Raw genomic sequence first — 20694 nt, 5'->3', positions numbered from 1 at the left:
TTCCCTAGGTGACCCTACCTTAGACACCTGATTTATTGCTTGAGGAAACTATTGCACTATCTTTCCCTAGGTGGATTATTGTGGGGAAAAATCCTCCCTTCCTTTTGAATTTCATTCCTCAAGCCCTAACCTCGATTGGTTACATTATTAGAATTGATCAAACTAACAACGTTTTGTTAGACATGGATGCTCAAATCCTTATTTCTATTAATGTGGGAGTTGGCATCCCTGAAGTTTTAACCTTTGACATTGATGACCAATTATTTTCATGCCATATCGCCTTCCTCGGAGGGTTTAATGTTTGTTTCTTGTGCAAGAAGGAGAGCCATATGAGAAAAGATTTCCCCATAGTAAAATCCAAAAATAGGATGGATCAAGCTAATCAAAACACCAAGAACACCTATCCTATGATACAAAAGAGGATATTTTCCTAACTTCTAACTAGAAATTATAGAAAGAGATTGGAAAAGTTCAAGCTAAATTTGTATATAAATATAAAGAGGGTATTTTCATTCCAGACCATAAACCTCCAATAATTATTAAACTTCCAAATGTTGATACTCTTAAAATTTCCCTTAATGAACCCCAAGTGAAACCAAAATAGAGAACTACTAACACCTAGCAACTGTCCCTTCAAAGGATTAGGAGTCTTTCTTCATTCAAAAGTAGGCCAAAATTAGTCATATGTGATAGTATTTGATTAGAGGAAGATATTGCCTACACATTGGGTAGGAAGAGTAGTGGGGTCGGTATTGAAGATACACCGATTATGTTACCCCCAAAGTAAGGGGATGAGAGTGTCATGCCCAAAAATAGTACTTCTTGTAAGGAAACTCAGGTACGAAAACAACTTCCTACACTAATCTCATAAGGAAAGTATGGCGCAAATCCTTTTAAAATCTTCTACACTTACAGATTCAATATCATGTAAACACCAATATAGTAGCCAACCATGCATACAGAAAATAGATAGAGAAAGAAACACATAACACAAAGATTTTTCAGTGGGGAAAAACCTTTCGATAAGATAACCCCACCCCTCCAGAACCTACACGATGTATTATCTTCAACACAAGATTAAAATACACTTGCAATGCAAGCTCAACATCAAGGATAGAAGATTCCAGTAGCACCTCAATACCCACAAAATTTCATCTATCACACTATTGCATTACGACATGCAATACTCATTTTATGAACATCTTAAGACCCAACAAAATGCCCACAAAGGAGTTGGGCATTTTTCATGGCTCAACCACCAAGAAACATGCACAATGCCATATGTACATCCAATACCAAGAAAAGGGCATCCATCCCTTGAATAGGCAATGACAGCTTGTCATAGAATCCCCCAAAAATAGCGGTCACAAGAGAAGTGTAAGGGAATCCGTCATACCAACCTATTTTTGGCATATTCTCTTACATGCACCAACCACTCATTCTTGGGAGCCCAAATAGGCCTCATCTCATAAGATGCTCTTACACCTGTCATAGCTTATTCCTTAAATAGCTCTTATGCATCATAGGAATCTGTCATAACCATTTCAGCCATGATCTCCTTCACACACTTCAAGATGCCGACACATGTAAGTGATCAACATGCCAACTAGACATGTACACTCACATTTACATATTATTTGCAAAAATACATTTTACAAAACAAATAAGAATAAGAATAGGAATTATACAAGGTTGAGACACCTTATTCCTAACATTTTGCCACTTGTTGAACACCTTGTAAGAGCAACAGGAACATAACAGGAACTAACCACTATAGGCTGAAAGGCCCATAGACTCTGAACACCATCTGAACTTCTCAGTGCCCACTAATTTCGTTAATGCATCTACAACATTCTTCACAATATCTATCTTCTCCAAATTTACCTTTCCATCTTCCACCATATCTCTCACAAAGTGAAACTACACATCAATGTGCTTCGTTCTGGCATGGAAAGTTGGATTCTTTGCAAGGCAAATAACACTCTGACTATCACACCAAATAGTAATCTATTTTGCATCAACACCAACATCAAAACACAATCTCTTAAGCCAAATGGCTTCCTTACAAGCATGAGTAGCAGCCATGTACTCAGCTTCTGTAGTGGACAAAGCAACCATAGGTCGTCGCTTACTCATCCAACTGATGGCACCACCAAACATAGTAAACACATAACCACTGGTGGATCTCCTGCGATCAATATCAACTGCCCAATCTGAATCCACAAAGACATGAATACAAATTGAATGCAGAGATCCAAAAGAGTTACCATGATAACATATGGAGTAATCTGATGTACCCCTCAAATATCTGAATACTCGCTTAACTGCATCCCAATGTACTCATCCAGGATTAGCCATAAACCGACTTAGGACTCCCACTGCTTGGGCAATGTCTGGTCTAGTACAGACCATAGCATACATAAGAATGCCAACTGCACTAGCATAAGGTACTCTACTCATGTCCTCCACCTCACTAGGAGATTTTGGACAATCATCTACAGATAGCTTTGTTCCCACAGAAATAGGAACACATAGTGGTCTCCAATCTGCCATGTTGAACCTGTCCAACACAGATTTCACATACTTACTCTGACTCAACCAAAATTTTTTGTTAGACCTATCTCTACTGATTTCCATACCCAAGATGTACCTAGCTGCCCCAAGATCTTTCATCTCAAACTATGCTGACAACTGAGATTTAAAATCAGAAATCATACCCTTACCCTTCCCAAACAACAACATATCATCAACATATAATGCAACAATAAGAAGGCGATCATTTTCAACTCTGAAATAAACACAATGATCTGATTTCGATCTTACAAATCCAATTGACAACACAAAGGCATCAAACTTAAGGTACTACATCCTAGGAGATTGCTTCAAACCATATAGAGATTTCTTCAATCTGCAAAGAAAGGATTATTTACCTTTAACAATGTAGTGCTCAAGTTGTGACATATAAATCTCTTCCTCCAAATCATATGATGCAGCAAGAGATAACAGAAATCTAATGGATGTAAACTTTGCAACAGGAGAGAATATTTCACCATAATCTATTCCCTCTACCTATGAATACCCCTTTGCAACCAATCTAGCTTTGTACCTTTCAACACTGCCATCTGCACAAAATTTCTTCTTGAACACCCATTTACAGCCAACAGATTTTCTCCCTTTAGGCAAAGGTACAAGGTCCCAAGTTTTGTTTTTCTCTAATGAAGCCATCTCATCATCCATAGCGTTAATCCAAGAACCTGCATCTTCCATGCCCAAAGCCTCTTTCACAGATCTAGGTTCATCAGTCTTAGTAATCAAAGCAAAAACACAACTGGAATCTAACATAGAATAACCAAACCTTTCTGGTTGCTTTCTTTCTCTCGTGGATCTCCTCAAGGGCTGAAGTTGAGGTTGTTGTTGTTCTTCTTCTAAAGTGTCAAAGTTGCTAGAGCTCTCCTCATCATTAGACCCAACATGGTCTCTCTGTTTAGTCTTCTCAGGGGTAGGAGGCAATTGAATAACATTTTTTTCCTTTTCTTTTTCATCTGGTTGTAGCACAATAGGAGAAGATGTTAGCTCTCTAAAAATAACATATCTTCTATACAACACCTTACTAGTCACAAGATCCCAAAGCTTGTATCCTTTCACACCAGCACTATACCCGATGAAAATACATTTAATAGCTTTGTTTTCCAACTTAGATCTTTTCTCCTTTGGAACATATGCATAAGCTTCACAAAAAAAAACACGAAGATGTCTAATTGAAGGCTTCTTACCAGACCACACCTCCATGGGTGTCTTACCAACAAGGCCTGATGTAGGAGATCTATTAACCAGATAGCAAGCAGTGGCCACAGCTTCGCCCCAAAACCTTTGTTCTAAACCAGCTCCACTAAGCATACTCCTAGCCTTCTCCATCAGTGTCATGTTCATTCTCTCTGCAACTCCATTTTTCTCTAGGGTATAAGGAGTTGTCTTATGCCTCTCAATACCTTGTTCTTTACAGAACTATTCAAACTCTACTGAGCAAAACTCACCACCATTGTCAGTTCTCACACACTTAATCTTCTTACTAGTCTGATTCTCTACAAGGGCTTTAAATTCCTTGAATTGACTAAAGACTTGTTTCTTACTTTTAAGGAAATAAATCCATGTCCTTCTACTATAATCATCTATGAAAGATACAAAAAATACAGACTTGGAGATCGAAGGAACTTTTACAAGACCAAATACATTAGAATGAATAAGATCCAAAACATCAGAAGATTTGTGAGAACTAGAGTAAAACTGAACACGATTTGTTTACCATATACACAGTGTTCACAGAAGTCAAACTCGAGATTGCAATCATTTAACCCCTCAACGAGATTTTTGTTTTTTAGGGTTCTGAGACCCTTCTCACCAATGTGGCCAAATATCATATGCCACAACATTATCTTTTCTGCAGGAAGCTTTCCTTCCAAAGTGTTTGCATTGCCATCGGAACCAATAACCATAGAATTCTTCACTGCTCGTTCAGATGGTGAGGATGAAGAACTGTTACATAGAGGAATACATGCATCTAGCTGAAACAAAGTACCTCTCCTAGTACCCTTAGCAAGAACCATCGATCCTCTAATCATCTTATATCCTTCTTTCAAAAAAACAACTTACACACCTACATTGTTCAGCATACTTACAGATAATAGGTTTCGTGCTAGACCTGGAATGTGCATAACTCCATTGATTCCCTTTACTCATCCATTAGGAAATTTGATAGTGACCCTTCCGCATCCAACTATCTTCAGGTGAGAATCATCACCCAAGTACACCTTTCCACCATCAAACTCTTCATATCTTGAGAACCGGTTTCGATGAGAGGTCATGTGAAAAGATGCACCTGAGTCAACCAACCACACATCATCAGATGCATGGGCTGCCAAAGCTACGATGAATGCATCGCCGTCTTCTTGAGATTTTTCAAAACCAGAATCTGAGGCTTTCTTCTTCTTCTTAGGCTCTTTATAGTCTTTACAGAAGTGCCTAGTCTTTTCACAGTTCCAACATTTTGCCTTGGACTTATTGGAAGTCTTTGACTTCCCACGGGATTTGGATCTACCCTTATTGTTAGACTTATTGTCATTTTTCTTTCCTCTTTCTGTGGATCTCCCACGAACATCAAGGGCTTCTTTTTTCGAAATGGAAGCCTTTCTCCGCATCTCCTCTGATAGTAGTGAAGACACCACATCATCCATTTTGAAGGTGACTAATGTGCTTCCGAGAGCCATCACAAGATGGTCCCATGAATCCGGTAAAGAACACAAAAGTGTGTAGCAACGATCCTCCTCCTCTAACTTGACACCAGTTGATGTCAACTGTGCAACCAGCAGATTAAATGCATTTAAATGATCCGTTAAGGATCCACCTTCCTCCATTCGCAGAGAATACAACTTCTTCCTCAGGAACAACTTGTTCACTAGAGATTTGGCCTGATACACGGCCCCAAGTCTCTCCCACAAACTATTTGTGGTTTTCTCATCTAGAACATTCAAAAGGACTGCATCGATTACACAAAGTCTTATGAGACCCTTAGCTTTATGATCTTTGATATCCCAATCTGCTTGAGTTATAGTTTCTGGTCTTGTAGCACTTGTAGTCGCTTCCCATAGGTCACGATCTTCCAACATGTCTTCCATCTTGAGTTTCCACAACTCAAAATTAGTGCCATTAAATTTCTCCACCTCCATTATTCCATATGATGAACTTGCCATCTCAATCTACAAATAAGATTTAGGATACTCTGCACAAGACTCCCACTGAACTTGAGATTAGCTCAAAAAACCCTACCCAACAAATAGGATCAAAAGTTGATCAAGCTCTGATACCACTTGTAAGGAAACTCAAGTGCAGAAATAGCTTCCTACACTAATCTCATAAGGAAAGTATGGTGTAAATCCTTTTAAAATCTTCTACGCTTACAGATTCAATATCGTGTAAACACCAATATAGTAGCCAACCATGCATACAGAAAATAGATAGAGAAAGAAACACATAACACAAAGATTTGCGGGTGGGGAAAAACCTTTCAGTAAAACAACCCCACCCCTCCAGAACCTGCACAATGTATTATCTTCAACACAAGATTACAATACACTTGCAATGCAAGTTCAACATTAACGATAGAAGATTCCAGCAGCACCTCAGTACCTGCAAACTTTCATCTATCACACTATTGCATTACAACATGCAATACTCATTTTATGAACATCTTAAGACCCAAAAAAATGCCCACAAAGGAGTTGGGCATTTTTCATGGCTCAACCACCAAGAAACATGCACAATGCCACATGTACATCCAATACCAAGAAAAGGGCATCCATCCCTTGAATAGGCAATGACAGCTTGTCATAGAATCCGCCAAAAATAGCGGTCACAAAAGAAGTGTAAGGGAATCCATCATACCAACCTATTTTTGGCATATTCTCTTACACACACCAACCACTCATTCTTGGGCGCCCAAATAGGCCTCATGTCATAAGATGCCCTTACACCTATCATAGCTTATTCCTTAAATAGCTCTTACGTGTCATAAGAATCCGTCATAACCATTTCAGCCATGATCTCCTTCACACACTTCAAGATGCTGACACATGTAAGTGATCAACATGCCAACTAGACATGTACACTCACATTTACATATTATTTGCAAAAATACATTTTACAAAACAAATAATAATAAGAATAGGAATTATACAAGGTTGAGACACCTTATTCCTAACACTTCTAATAGCATTGGAAATAGTTTAATGAAACTTCAAGATACTTATGAAGGACTTGATAGATTATCTGATTTTGAGTTGATTGCCATCCTTGCCAACACTAACTTGTAGTCTATGGAAGTGCATCCACTAATGGATTGTAATGCCTCCTCCACTAAACCCTCCTATCTAGTGTGGAATAAATTGTGATCCCTTTTGCAATAGTTAACAAGGATGAAGGAATGAATATTGATTTGGTTCCTCTCAAAAAAAGGAGAAGACTTTGCCTTCAATACCCACAAGAAAAGATAAAAAGCCAAGAAAGGAAAGCATCCCAATAAAAGGAGATCATGCATGGGTATGTGCAGGATCATGGTGTACCAAAAAGTGGCAATGTGAAAAAAATAGAGTTTGAAGACGTCTAAAAGCACTTCAAAGTCTTCTCTGACTTTTCTTCACCTATCCAGGTACCAAACCTGGAAAGTAAGGCTGAGCCTTATCAGATATCTGATAATATTGTCATAATATAAAAATTATAATTATTATACTATAATATAATAATATTATTATTATATTATAATAATATAAAAATATTATATTATAATAGTTTAATATATTATGTAATATTATATAATATAATATTATTATTATTATTATTATACTATAATATAATAATAATAATATTATTATACTATATTCGTATAATATTATACTATAATAATAATATTACATTATAATAATATAATATAATATTTTATATTATAAAATATAGTAATGTAATATAATATAGATAAAATATAATATAATAATAAAAATATAATATATTATAATATAATATATAATAAAAAAGTATAATATATTATAAATTATAATAATATAATATAATACATTATAATAATATTATTATTATATAATATAATAATATATTATATTTTAATAATATAATATAATATTTTATATTATAATATATAGTAATGTAATATAATATATAATATATTAAAATATAATATATAATATAATATAATATAATGTAATGCACATATATTATATAATATATATAAAATAAAATATAATAATAAAGATGTAATATATTATAATATAATATATAATAAAAATTTAGTATATTATATAATATATGCAGCCAATATCGGATATCCGATACCTATGACATTACATAAAAATAAAATCACATACCTATGGGCCCTTATTTTGCATATTTGGGGCCAGTATTTCCACGTGATCGGATATCGAATATCAGGGTATTTAAAAAAAAAATATTTATCTCATTTTAAATCTAAATTCAATAGATTTTAGCATGATTTTATTTGTTTTAGTTGAATCTAGGGTTTTTTTGAAAAAAATTGTTAAAATTAAAGTTTTTTTTAATATATATTACATTTTGCAATTCAATAGGAATGGCTGATCAAAATGATGACACTGAGGCCAGGAATAATAATCCTCATAACCCACCACCATACGATCCAGTACCCCCACAAAATCATCCACCAAATGATCCTCTACCCCCTCAAAACCCTCCTCGAATCGAGGATTTGATAAATGAAAATCTCACTGAATTGAGAGGTTTGCATAGAACATATAATAATGTACCCGCATTGGCTCCTATGTTATCCATGTTAAACACAATAGTGGATAACATTGAAACTCTTACGAACCAACAAAATGTTGCTCTTCATTAGCATGATGAAATGAACGAGATGTTTGATGATGGTTTGGACTATGATGAGGTTGCGGCCCTCAATATAACCAAAGATGATTTGGCTAGCCTTTTTGCGAACCCAAAATGGGTTTACCAATTGACCCAAAATAATCCAAATTATTGATTAAATGGTGCACAAATGATACCATAAATGCAAAATTTTGGAATCGTTGGTGGATGGTCTTTGATATCCCTCCACATGGCAATTCAGACATACCATTTTATTTCCTTAGAAAATTATATCCAAAATTTGTGTTGAAAGTTAAAGTGAACTATTGGACCATCAAGCCCAACATGGGGTTAGGACTAGGAGCTCCTTAGGATAGACCCTCTTCCTAGTGGAAGAAAGCTAGCACTTTCGTTCTCCCCACTGATATCCTCCCCCACTCCTCGAGTGCAGCATCTAGATATTATGGTAAAGGCTAGCTCTCAGACCATCAGAGCCATTCATAGGCTGAGTAACCTAATGATATCTCAGGCTAGGTTAGTCCTGCATCCTCATGTTGATGATGCTAGTGCCAGTTCATCATCGGCTAGCTCATCACATGATTGTGTGCCTCACACTTGCATTATGTGCAAGAATATTTGCCTAGGTCCCATAGATGATCTTCTTGAGTATCATTTTGTATTAGACGAGGATACAACAGACACATGCGCAGAGGTTATAGACCTTGATGCGAGAGAGGAGGGGAATGTAGAGGCATGGACTCCTTTAGTGTCGATACGTGTATACATTTTTTTGTTATGACATATGTGATTTAAATTCAATTTTTATAATAGAGTAATTTTAATTTTTAAGCCATACTAACTTTTACATGTATGTGATCTTCATTCATATTTAGTTGATGATTGAGGAGGAGCTCAGATTGATTGATGATGCCACACTGTCGATCATTTAATTTGGCCTTGAAACATCTACGGTACATTATGTTGTTTTCACATTTTTTTTTTCTATTTGATATTGTAGCATATATGGCTACTAATCTTTCTTTTATCTTGCAGGTACCACCTATCCCAAGGGGACAAAGTGCGTAGGGTGAGCCAGCATGCATTGACAAAGGAAAGGTAATTAGGTGCTTTCTATTTGATTAAATATCGATGCATTCTTGTAAAATGTTTTTGGTAATCTCATTTAATTACATTCTTTATTGTATATAAGACGTGGCTACTGGCGATGAGCCTGTATAGATTCCACATTGTAGCCCATTAGGGATTTCCATTTGCATTGAGAGCTCCATTGTATGTATAAGTATCATTTATTTTTTATTTTCCTTATCTTCATAAATAAATTCAAAACTTATTTCTATGATATTAAAAACTACTATTTTTTATCTCATAGGAGACTCCTAGTGCACATGAGGTCCGACGAGAGAGTTATGTAGATTTGATTATGCGGCCACTCTCTCCTGAGGAGGAGCCAAAAATAGTAAGTTGTAGTTTGAATTCATGATTAAATATGTTATAAATTTAGCATGCTATGAATTATAAAGTTATAGTTTAAATTGTAGATTCATCTGACAAACGTATTTGAACATATATAGCCCACAATTAGAGAGGTACAAGCATTGCTGAGGGCATATGAGAGGACTCTTGACTGGCATAGGAGGTATTTATTATGAAATTTTGATAGTATAAATCTTCATTACAAAAAAGATCATTATGCATTTGAGTAATTCAATGTTAAATACAAAGAATCATATAAATTTAGTAGTCTAACTTTGGGTTTTCCTTTTTTGTTTATGTAGGAGGCATCTGATCCACCTAGTGCAGCGAAGAGGTTGCATCTTGATCATCCACCAGCACCCTAGGATAGTATAGTTGTCGTAGAATGCATCATGAGACATTTTGAGATGACATATGCCACATTGTATATAGAAACATTGATATTATACACATTCTAATGGCATGATCAGCCACATTTTGTATATGGATCTATGTATTTTGATATATATTTGAGTACTTTGTCGATGGATACATGATCTTCAATATATATATTTGCATAAAATTTTGTCTATGAATACATGTATTTTGATATATATTTTTGTAATTTATGTGCACAATGATATAGATATTAATTTAGTATCTAATATTATTCAATTTATCTTGGATCATGTGTATTGTTCATGTTTATGGAATATCATTAATTTTGATTATATTATTTATATTCGATTCAAATGCAATAATTTTTTAATAACATTTTAACAATCTTTATTATCAAATTTGGATGCAATGAGTAATTTGAAGTGCTATCATGACATAAACACACTTGTTAACCTCCTACACAAGGTTTAGATAACCCCAAATCTGATTTTAAACTCCACTTTCAACCTTGAAACTAACTCTTGGCTTCAAATCTAATCTCAACATAGTTAAGGACTCCACTCCTCAACCATGGATTTTATTCTCAACCACCAAGTCATTCATAGATTCATAATCTTTGATAACTAGCACTTCACTTTGTTACTATCCTCATACTATAGGGTATGTGCAGGATCATGGTGTACCAAACTATGGCCTTAAGTGGCAGTGAAAAATCAGCAAATCAGGTTTATGTCAACTTGACACATAATTTCGAAGTGGTTATGGACTTTATCAAAAAGTTGTAAGAAAATAATTTGTAAGAAATTGAATGTAGTTTCTAAACTACTAGGCCTTATTGGGAGAAAAAAATAATTAATTGGTCAAAAGTTTTAATTTTAATGCAGTACTAAGAAAATTTTAGGGTGAAAATAAAAAGTAGGTGTATGTCTGACCACCTTAATCAAAATAAAATCATAATATTTTTTTAATATAATTATAAATATGAAAAGTAGACTGATGCCCGGATGTGAAGCATATTTTTCGGTATTTTTATTTCAAATAAATAATTAACTATGAATTTTCTACCAAAAATTTTTCGAAAAAAAGTCCCGTGTCTGACCACCCTAACTAATAGAAAATTTTACCAAATTTAATTTTTTCTTTTTTTCTTATACTAGCCGAAGTATAGAATCTGACACAACTTTTAGATTTAAAAAATGTTATACCGTTTGAAAGTTATAGCTATTTTTCAATCAGTATGTCAATCAACACTTTACAATTATCTTCATTGATAATTAACTAATAAATACTTATCGAACTCAGAATTTGACAGAAATTATATTTATGGAATCTAGAGATTGATATTAAAAAACTTTTTTCGTTTTATTCAATTTCGATCAAAATAACATTGTCAGATGGCTACCCAAAGTCTGAGTATCACGAAAACTCTCTTCAAACATGTCTTTTGGGTTGACCGGGTAGGCTTGGTATTTACCAAGCCCAATCGGATATCCAATTTTAAATCGGATATCCGATCATAAATCGGATATCTGATTCAAAATCACATATCCGATATGTAAGGTGGGCAAATTTAAAATCTCAAGCCATTTTGGAGGGAAAATTGGGTTTAAACGTCACAACTTATTATTTCTAAATTATTTCACTTATATTACTATGTAAAGATATATTTTAATATATTATATATATATAGTAACATAATGTAAAGATATAAGATATAATCTAACAATATATACTAATATATTATGTTAATCTTATTACAATCTATAAATATAATTTATATTATTATTATTTTTACTAAATATAATAACGTAATTTATATATATATAAAATACGTATTATATATTATTATATTAATATGTATAATAATATATAATATATATATATATATATAATAATAACGTAATATATTAAATATAAATATATAATATGTATTATATATATTATTATATTAATATGTATGTTATTAATATATATATATATATATATATATATATATAATACCATAATATTTTCCTTAAATATAATAAACTAATATATATATATGTTATTAATCTATATATAATAACGTAATATTTTTATTAAATATAATAATGTAATATATATATATATATAATTATATTATTATGTATGTTATTAATAGATATGTATATTATTAATATATATGAGTCAAAGGGGGTCATAGGTCAACCATTGACCCCCTTTGATGCATTAAATGATGACATATGTCCTTAGGGGTCCTAAGAGCCCTAGGGACATATTACAATGGTTAATATGGGTCAAAGGGGGTCATAAGGTGACCTATGGCCCCTTTTGATCAATTAAATGATGATATATGTCCCTACGGGTCCTAGGACCCCGAAGGACATATTTGAAGCATTCATATGGGTCAAAGGGGGTCATAGGGTGACCTATGACCCCCTTTGACCCATTAAACGATGACATGTCTCTAGGGGTTCTAGGACCCCTAGGAACATATTCGAATGGGTAATATGGGTCAAAGGGGGTCATATGTCCCTTTGACCCATTAAATAACGACATATGTCCCTAGGGGTTCTAGGACCCCTAAGGACATATTCGAATGGGTAATATGGATCAAAGGGGGTCATAGGGTGACCTATGACTCGCTTTGATCAATTAAACGATAAAATATGTCTCTAGGGGTCCTAAAACCCCTAGGGACATATTCAAATGGGTAATATGTGTCAAAGGAGGTAATAGGTCACCCTATGACCCATTAAACGACAACATATGTCGGTAGGGGTCTTCGGACCCCTAAGAACATATTCAAATGGGTCATATGGGTCAAAGGGGGTTTTGACCCATATGAATGATTCAAATATGTCGTTAGGGGTCCTAGGACCCCTAGGGACATATTTGAATCGTTCATATGGGTCAGGGGGTCATAGGTGACCTATGACCCCTTTGACCCATTAAATGATGACATATGTCTCTAGGGGTCCTAGCACCCCTAGCGACATATTCGAATTGTTCATATGGGTCAAACGGGGTCATAGGGTGAACTATGACCCCCTTTGACCCATTAAACGACAACATATGTCTCTAGGGGTCCTATAACCCTTAGGGACATATTTGAATCATTCATATGGGTCAAAGGGGGTCATAGGGTGACCTATAGCACCCTTTGACCCATTAAACGATGACATATGTCCCTAGGGGTCCTACGACTACCTAGGGACATATTTGAATCATTCATATGGGTCAAAGGGGGTCATAGGGTGACCTATGACCCCTTTTGACCCATTAAATGATGACATATGTCCCTAGGGGTCCTAAGACCACTAGGGACATATTTGAATCGTTCATATGGGTCAAAGGGGGTCATAGGTCAACCATTGACCCACTTCGATGCATTAAACGATGACATATGTCCTTAGGGGTCCTAAGAGCCCTAGGGACATATTACAATGGTTAATATGGGTCAAAGGCAGTCATAAGGTGACCTATGACTCATTTTGATCGATTAAATGATGATATATATCCCTACGGGTCCTAGGACCCCGAAGGACATATTTGAATCGTTCATATGGGTCAAAGGGGTTCATAGGGTGACTTATGACCCCCTTTGACTCATTAAACGATGACATATGTCTCTAGGGGTCCTATGACCCCTAGGGACATATTCAAACAGGTAATATGGGTAATATAGGACCCCTAAAGACATATGTTGTCATTTAATGGGTCAAAGGGCGTCATAAGTCACCTTATGACCCCCTTTGACTCATTAAAAGATGACATACCCCTTTGACCCATCTGAACGATTCGAATATGTCCGTAGGGGTCCTCAGACCCCTAGAAAAATATTCGAATCGTTCATATGGGTCAAAGGGGGTCATAGGGTGACCTATGATGCCCTCTGACCCATTAAAGAAATGACATATGTCCTTAAGGGTCCTAGGACCCCTAAGTCCATATTCGAATCATTCATATAGGTCAAAGGGGGTCATTGGGTGCCCTATGACCCACTTTGACCCATTAAACGATGACATATGTTCCTAAGGGTCGTAGGGACATATTTGAATGGGCCATATGAGTCAAAGGGGGTCATAGGTCACCCTATGACCCCCTTTGACCCATTAAACGATGACATATGCGTTCATATGAGTCAAAGGGGATCATAGGGTGCCTTATGACACCTTTTGACCCATTAAACGATGACATATGTCTCTAGGGGTCCTAGGACCCATAAAGACATATTTGAATCGTTCATATGGGTCAAAGGGGGTCATAGGTCACCCTTTGACCCATTAAACGATGACATATCTTCCTAAGGGTTCTAGGACCCCTAGGGACATATTCGAATGGGTAATATGAGTCAAAGGGGGTCATAGGGTGACCTATGACCCCCTTTGACTCATATTACCCATTCGAATATGTCCCTAGGGGTCCTAAAACCCCTAGGGACATATTCAAATTTTTCATATGGGTCAAAGGGGGTCATAAGGTGACCTATAATGCCCTTTGATCCACTAAATGATGACATATGTCTCTAGGGGTCCTATAACCCATAGGGACATATTCAAATTGTTCATATGGGTCAGAGGGGGTCATAGGTCACCCTATGACCCCTTTTGACCCATTAAACAAAAACATGTCTCGAGGGGTCCTAGAACCCCTAGAGACATATTCAAATTGTTCATATGGGTCAAAGGGGGTCATAAGATGACCTATGACCCCCTTTGACCCATTAAATGACAACATATGTTTCTAAGGGTCCTATAACCCCTAGGGACATATTCAAATCGTTCATATAGGTCAAAGGGGGTCATAGGATGACCTATGACATCCTTTGACCCATGAAATGATGACATATGTCTTTAGGGTTCCTAGGACCCCTAGAAACATATTTGAATTATTCATATGGGTCAAAGGGGGTCATAGGGTCACCTATGACCCCCTTTGACCCATTAAACGATGACAAATGTCTCTAGGGGTCTTAGAACCCTTAAGGACATATTTTAATTGTTCATATGGGTCAAAGGAGGTAATAGGGTGACCTGTGACCCTCTTTGACCCATTAAATGACAACATATGTCACTAGGGGTCCTCGAACCCCTAAGAACATATTTAAATGGGTTATATGGGTCAAAGGGGGTCATAACGTGGCCTATGACCCCCTTTGACCCATTAAACGATGACATATGTCGCTAGGGATCCTAAAACTGCTAAGGACATATTTGAATTGTTCATATGGGTCAAAGGGGGTCACAGGGCGACCTATGACCCCCTTTGACCCATTAAATGATGACATATGTCTCTAGGGGTCCTATAACCCCTAGGGACATATTTGAATCGTTCATATGGGTCAAAGAGAGTCATAGGGTGCCTTATGACACTCTCTGACCCATTAAACAATGACATATGTCATTAGGGGTCCTCAAACCCCTAAGAACATATTCGAATGGGTCAAAGGGGGTCATAGGGTGACCTATGACCCCCTCTGACCCTTTGAATGACGACATATATCGCTAGAGGTCCTCGGACCCCTAGGAACATATTTGAATGCATCATATGGGTCAAATGGGGTCATAGGGTGACCTATGACCCCTTTGACCCATTAAACGATGACATATGTCGCTAGAGGTCCTCGGACCCCTAGGAACATATTCGAATGGGTAATATGGGTCAAAGGGGGTCATAGGGTGACCTATGCCTCTATTTGACCCATTAAACGACAACATATGTCTTTAGGGGTCCTAGAACAGCTAGGGGCATATTCGAATGGGTAATATGGGTCAAACTTTAACCCATAAAATGACAACATATCTCGTTAGGGGTCCTCAGACCCCTAGGAACATATTCGAATGGGTCATATGGGTCAAAGGGGGTCATAACGTGAACTATGACCCCCTTTGACCCATTAAACTATGACATATGTCCCTAGGGGTTGTAAAACCTGTAAAAAAATATTCGAATGGGTAATATGGGTCAAAGGGGGTCATAGGGTGACCTAACTCTTTTTGACCCATTAAACGATGACATATGTCACTAGGGGTCCTCGAACCCCTAGGAACATATTCGAATAGGTCATATGTGTCAAAGGGTGTCATAAGGTGATCTATGACCCCCTTTGACCAATTAAATGATGACATATGTCGCTAGAGGTCTTCGGACCCCTAGGAACATATTTGAATGGGTACTATGGGTCAAAGGGGGTCATAGGGTGACCTATGACTCTATTTGACATATTAAATGACAACATATGTTGCTAGAGGTCCTAGAACCCCTAGGGACATATTCGAATGGGTAATATGGGTCAAAAGGGGTCATAGGGTGACCTATGACGTTCTTTGACCCATTAAATAACAACATATGTCACTAGGGGTTTTCGGACCCCTAGGAACATATTCAAATTGGTCATATGGGTCAAAGGGGGTCATAGGGTGAACTATGACCCCCTTTGACCCATTAAACGATGACATATGTCCCTAGAGGTTCTAAGACCCCTAGAGACATATTCGAATGGGTAATATGGGTCAAAGGGGGTTATAGGGTGACCTGACTCTCTTTGACCCATTAAACGATGACATATGTCGCTAGGGGTCCTCGGATGCCTAAGAACATATTCGAATGGGTCATATGGGTCAAAGGGGGTCATAGGGTGACCTATGACCCCCGTTGACCCAGTAAATGAAGACATATGTCTCTAGGGGTCCTATAAACCCTAGGGACATTCAAATCGTTCATGTGGGTCAAAGGGGGTCATAGGGTGACCTATGAACACCTTTGACCCATTAAACAACGACATACCACTTTGATCGATCTGAAAAATTTGAATATGTCCCTAGGGGTCCTCAGACTCTTAGAAAAATATTTGAATCGTTCATATGGGTCAAAGCGGGTCATAGGGTGACCTATGATGCCATTTGACGCATTAAATGATGACATATGTCTCTAGGGGTCCTAGAACCCTTAGGGACATATTCGAATTGTTCATATGGGTCAAAGGGGGTCAAAGGGTGACCTGAGACCCTCTTTGACCAATTAAATGATAGCAAATGTTGCTAGGGGTCCTTGGACCCCTAAGAACATATTCGAATGGGTCGTATGTGTCAAAGGGGGTTATAGGGTGACCTATGACCCCATTTGACCCATTAAATGATGACATATGTCTCTAGGAGTCTTAAAACCTCTAAGGACATATTCAAATTGTTCATATGGGTCAAAGGGGGTCATAGGGTGATCTATGACCCCCTTTGACCCATTAAACGATGACATATGTCTCTAGGGGTCCTACACCCCTTGGGACATATTCGAATCATTCATATAGGTCAAAAGGAGTCATAGGGTACCTTGTGACACCCTTTGACCCATTAAACGATGACATATGTCGCTAAGGGTCCTCGAACCCGTAAGAACATATTCGAATGGTTCATATGGGTCAAAGGGGGTCATAGGGTGACCTATGACCCTATTTGACCTATTAATGATGACATATGTTGCTAGAGGTCTTCGGACCCCTAGGAACATATTCGAATGGGTCATAGGATGACCTATGACCTCCTTTGACCCATTAAACGATGACATATGTCGCTAGAGGTCCTCGAACCCCTAGGAACATATTCGAATGGATAATATGGGTAAAACGAGGTCATAGGGTGACCTATGACTCTATTTGACCCATTAAACGACAACATATGTCTGTAGGGCTCTTAGAACCCCTATGGACATATTCGAATGGGTAATATGGGTGAAAAGCGGGGTCATAGGGTGACCTATGATCCTCGTTGACCCATTAAATGACAACATATGTTGCTAGGGGTCCTCGGACCCTTAGGAACATATTTGAATGGGTCAAAAGGGGTCATAGGGTGAACTATGACCCTTTTTGACCCATTAAACGATGACATATGTCCTTAGGGGTTGTAAGACCCCTAGAGACATATTCGAATGGGTAATATGGGTCAAAGGGGGTCATAGGGTGACCTGACTCTCTTTGACCCATTAAACGATGAAATATGTTACTAGGGGTCCTCGAACCCCTAGGAACATATTCGAATGCGTCATATGGGTAAAAAGGGGTCATAGGTCACCCTATGACCCCCTTTGACCAATTAAACGGTTACATATGTCACTAGAGGTCTTCGAACCCCTAAGAACATATTTGAATGAGTAATATGGGTCAAAGGGGGTCATAGGGTGACCTATGACTCTATTTGACCCATTAAATGACAACATATTTCGTTAGGGGTCCTAGAACCCCTAGGCACATATTCGAATGGGTAATATGGGTCAAAGGGGGTTTGATCTATTATACGACAACATATGTCACTAGGGGTCCTCAGACCGTTAGGAACATATTTGAATGGGTCATATGGGTCAAAGGGGGTCATAGGGTGAACTATGACCTCCTTTGACCCATTAAATGATTACATATGTCCCTAGAGATTCTAGAGACATATTCGAATGGGTAATATGGGTCAAAGGGGGTGATAGGGTGACTTGACTCTCTTTGACCCATTAAATGATGACATATGTTGCTAAGGGTCCTCAGACCCCTAAGAACATATTCAAATGGGTCATATGGGTCAAAGGAGGTCATAGGGTGACCTATAACCCCCGTTGACCCATTAAATGAAGACATATGTCTCTAAGGGTCTTATAACCCCTAGGGACATATTCAAATCGTTCATATGGATCAAAGGGGGTCATAGGACCCCCTTTGACCCATTAAACAACGACATACCCCTTTGACCCATTTGAATGATTCGAATATGTCCCTAGGGGTCCTTAGACTCCTAGGAAAATATTTGAATCGTTCATATGGGTCAAAGGGGGTCATAGGGTGACCTATGATGCCCTTTAACCCATTAAACGATGACATATGTCCTTAAGGGTCCTTGGACTTCTAAGGACATATTTGAATCGTTCATATGGGTCAAAGGGGGTCATTGAGTGCCCTATGACCTCTTTTGACCCATTACACGACGACATATGTCCCTAAGGGTCCTAAGGACATATTCAAATGGGCCATATGGGTCAAAAGGGGTCATAGGTCACCCTATGACCCCCTTTGAGTCATTAAATGACCACATATGTCCCTAGGGGTCTTAAGACCCCTAGGGACATATTTGAATCATTCATATGGGTCAAAGGGGATCATAGGGTGCCTTATGACACATTTTGACCCACTAAACGATGACATATGTCTCTAGGGGTCCTAGGACCCATAAGGACATATTTGAATCGTTCATATGGGTCAAAGGAGATCATAGGGTGACCTATGACCCCCTTTGACCCATTAAACAACGACATATGTCTCTAGGGGTCTTAGAACCCCTAGGGACATATTTGAATTGTTTATATGCATCAAAGGAGGTTATAAGGTGACATGTGACCCTCTTTGACCTATTAAATGACAACATATGTCGTTAGGGGTCTTCGAACCCCTAGGAACACATTCAAATGGGTCATATGGGTCAAAGGGGGTCATAAGGTGACCTATGACCCCCTTTGACCCATTAAATAATGACATATGTCGCTAGAGGTCTTCGGACCCCTAGGAACATATTCAAATGGGTAATATGGGTCAAAGGGGGTCATAGGGTGACCTATGACTCTATTAGATCCATTAAATGACAACATATGTCTCTAGGGGTCATAGGCTGACCTATGACCACTTTTGACTCATTAAACAATGACATATGTCGCTAGAGGTCTTTGGACCCCTAAGGACATATTCAAATCGTTCATATGGGTCAAAGGGGGTCATAGGGTGACCTATGACTCACTTTGACTCATTAAACGATGACATATATCGCTAGAGGTCCTCAAACCCCTAGGAACATATTCGAATAGGTCATATAGGTCAAAGGGGGTCATAGGTCACGCTATAACCCACTTTGACTTATTAAACGATGACATATGTCTCTAGTGGTCCTAGAACTCCTAGGGACATATTCGAATGGGTCATATGGATCAAAGGGGGTCATAGGGTGACCTATGACCCCCTTTGACCCATTAAACGATGACATATGTCGCTAGAGGTCTTCAGACCCCTAGGAACATATTCGAATGGGTCATATGGGTCAAAGGGGGTCATAGGGTGACCTATGACCCCATTTGACCCATTAAACGATGACATATGTCTGTAGGGGTCCTAGAACCTCTAGGGACATATTAGAAAGGGTCATATGGGTCAAAGTGGGTCATAGGGTGACCTATGACCCCCTTTGACCCATTAAATGATGAAATACGTCTCTAAGGGTCCTAGAACCCCTAGGAACATATTCGAATTGTTCATATGGGTCAAAGGGGGTCAGAGGGTGACCTGTGACCTTTTTTGACCCAGTAAACGACAACATATGTTGCTAGGGGTCCTCAGATCGCTAAGAACATATTTGAATGGGTCATATGGGTCAAAGGGGTTCATAGGGTGACCTATGACCCCCTTTGACTCATTAA

The sequence above is a fragment of the Cupressus sempervirens genome, chromosome 5 (assembly GCF_028749045.1).
Source record: "Cupressus sempervirens isolate cs-2001-9-10 chromosome 5, ASM2874904v1, whole genome shotgun sequence".
NCBI classification, from domain to species: Eukaryota; Viridiplantae; Streptophyta; class Pinopsida; order Cupressales; family Cupressaceae; genus Cupressus; species Cupressus sempervirens.
This window is presented reverse-complemented; position numbering follows the sequence as displayed.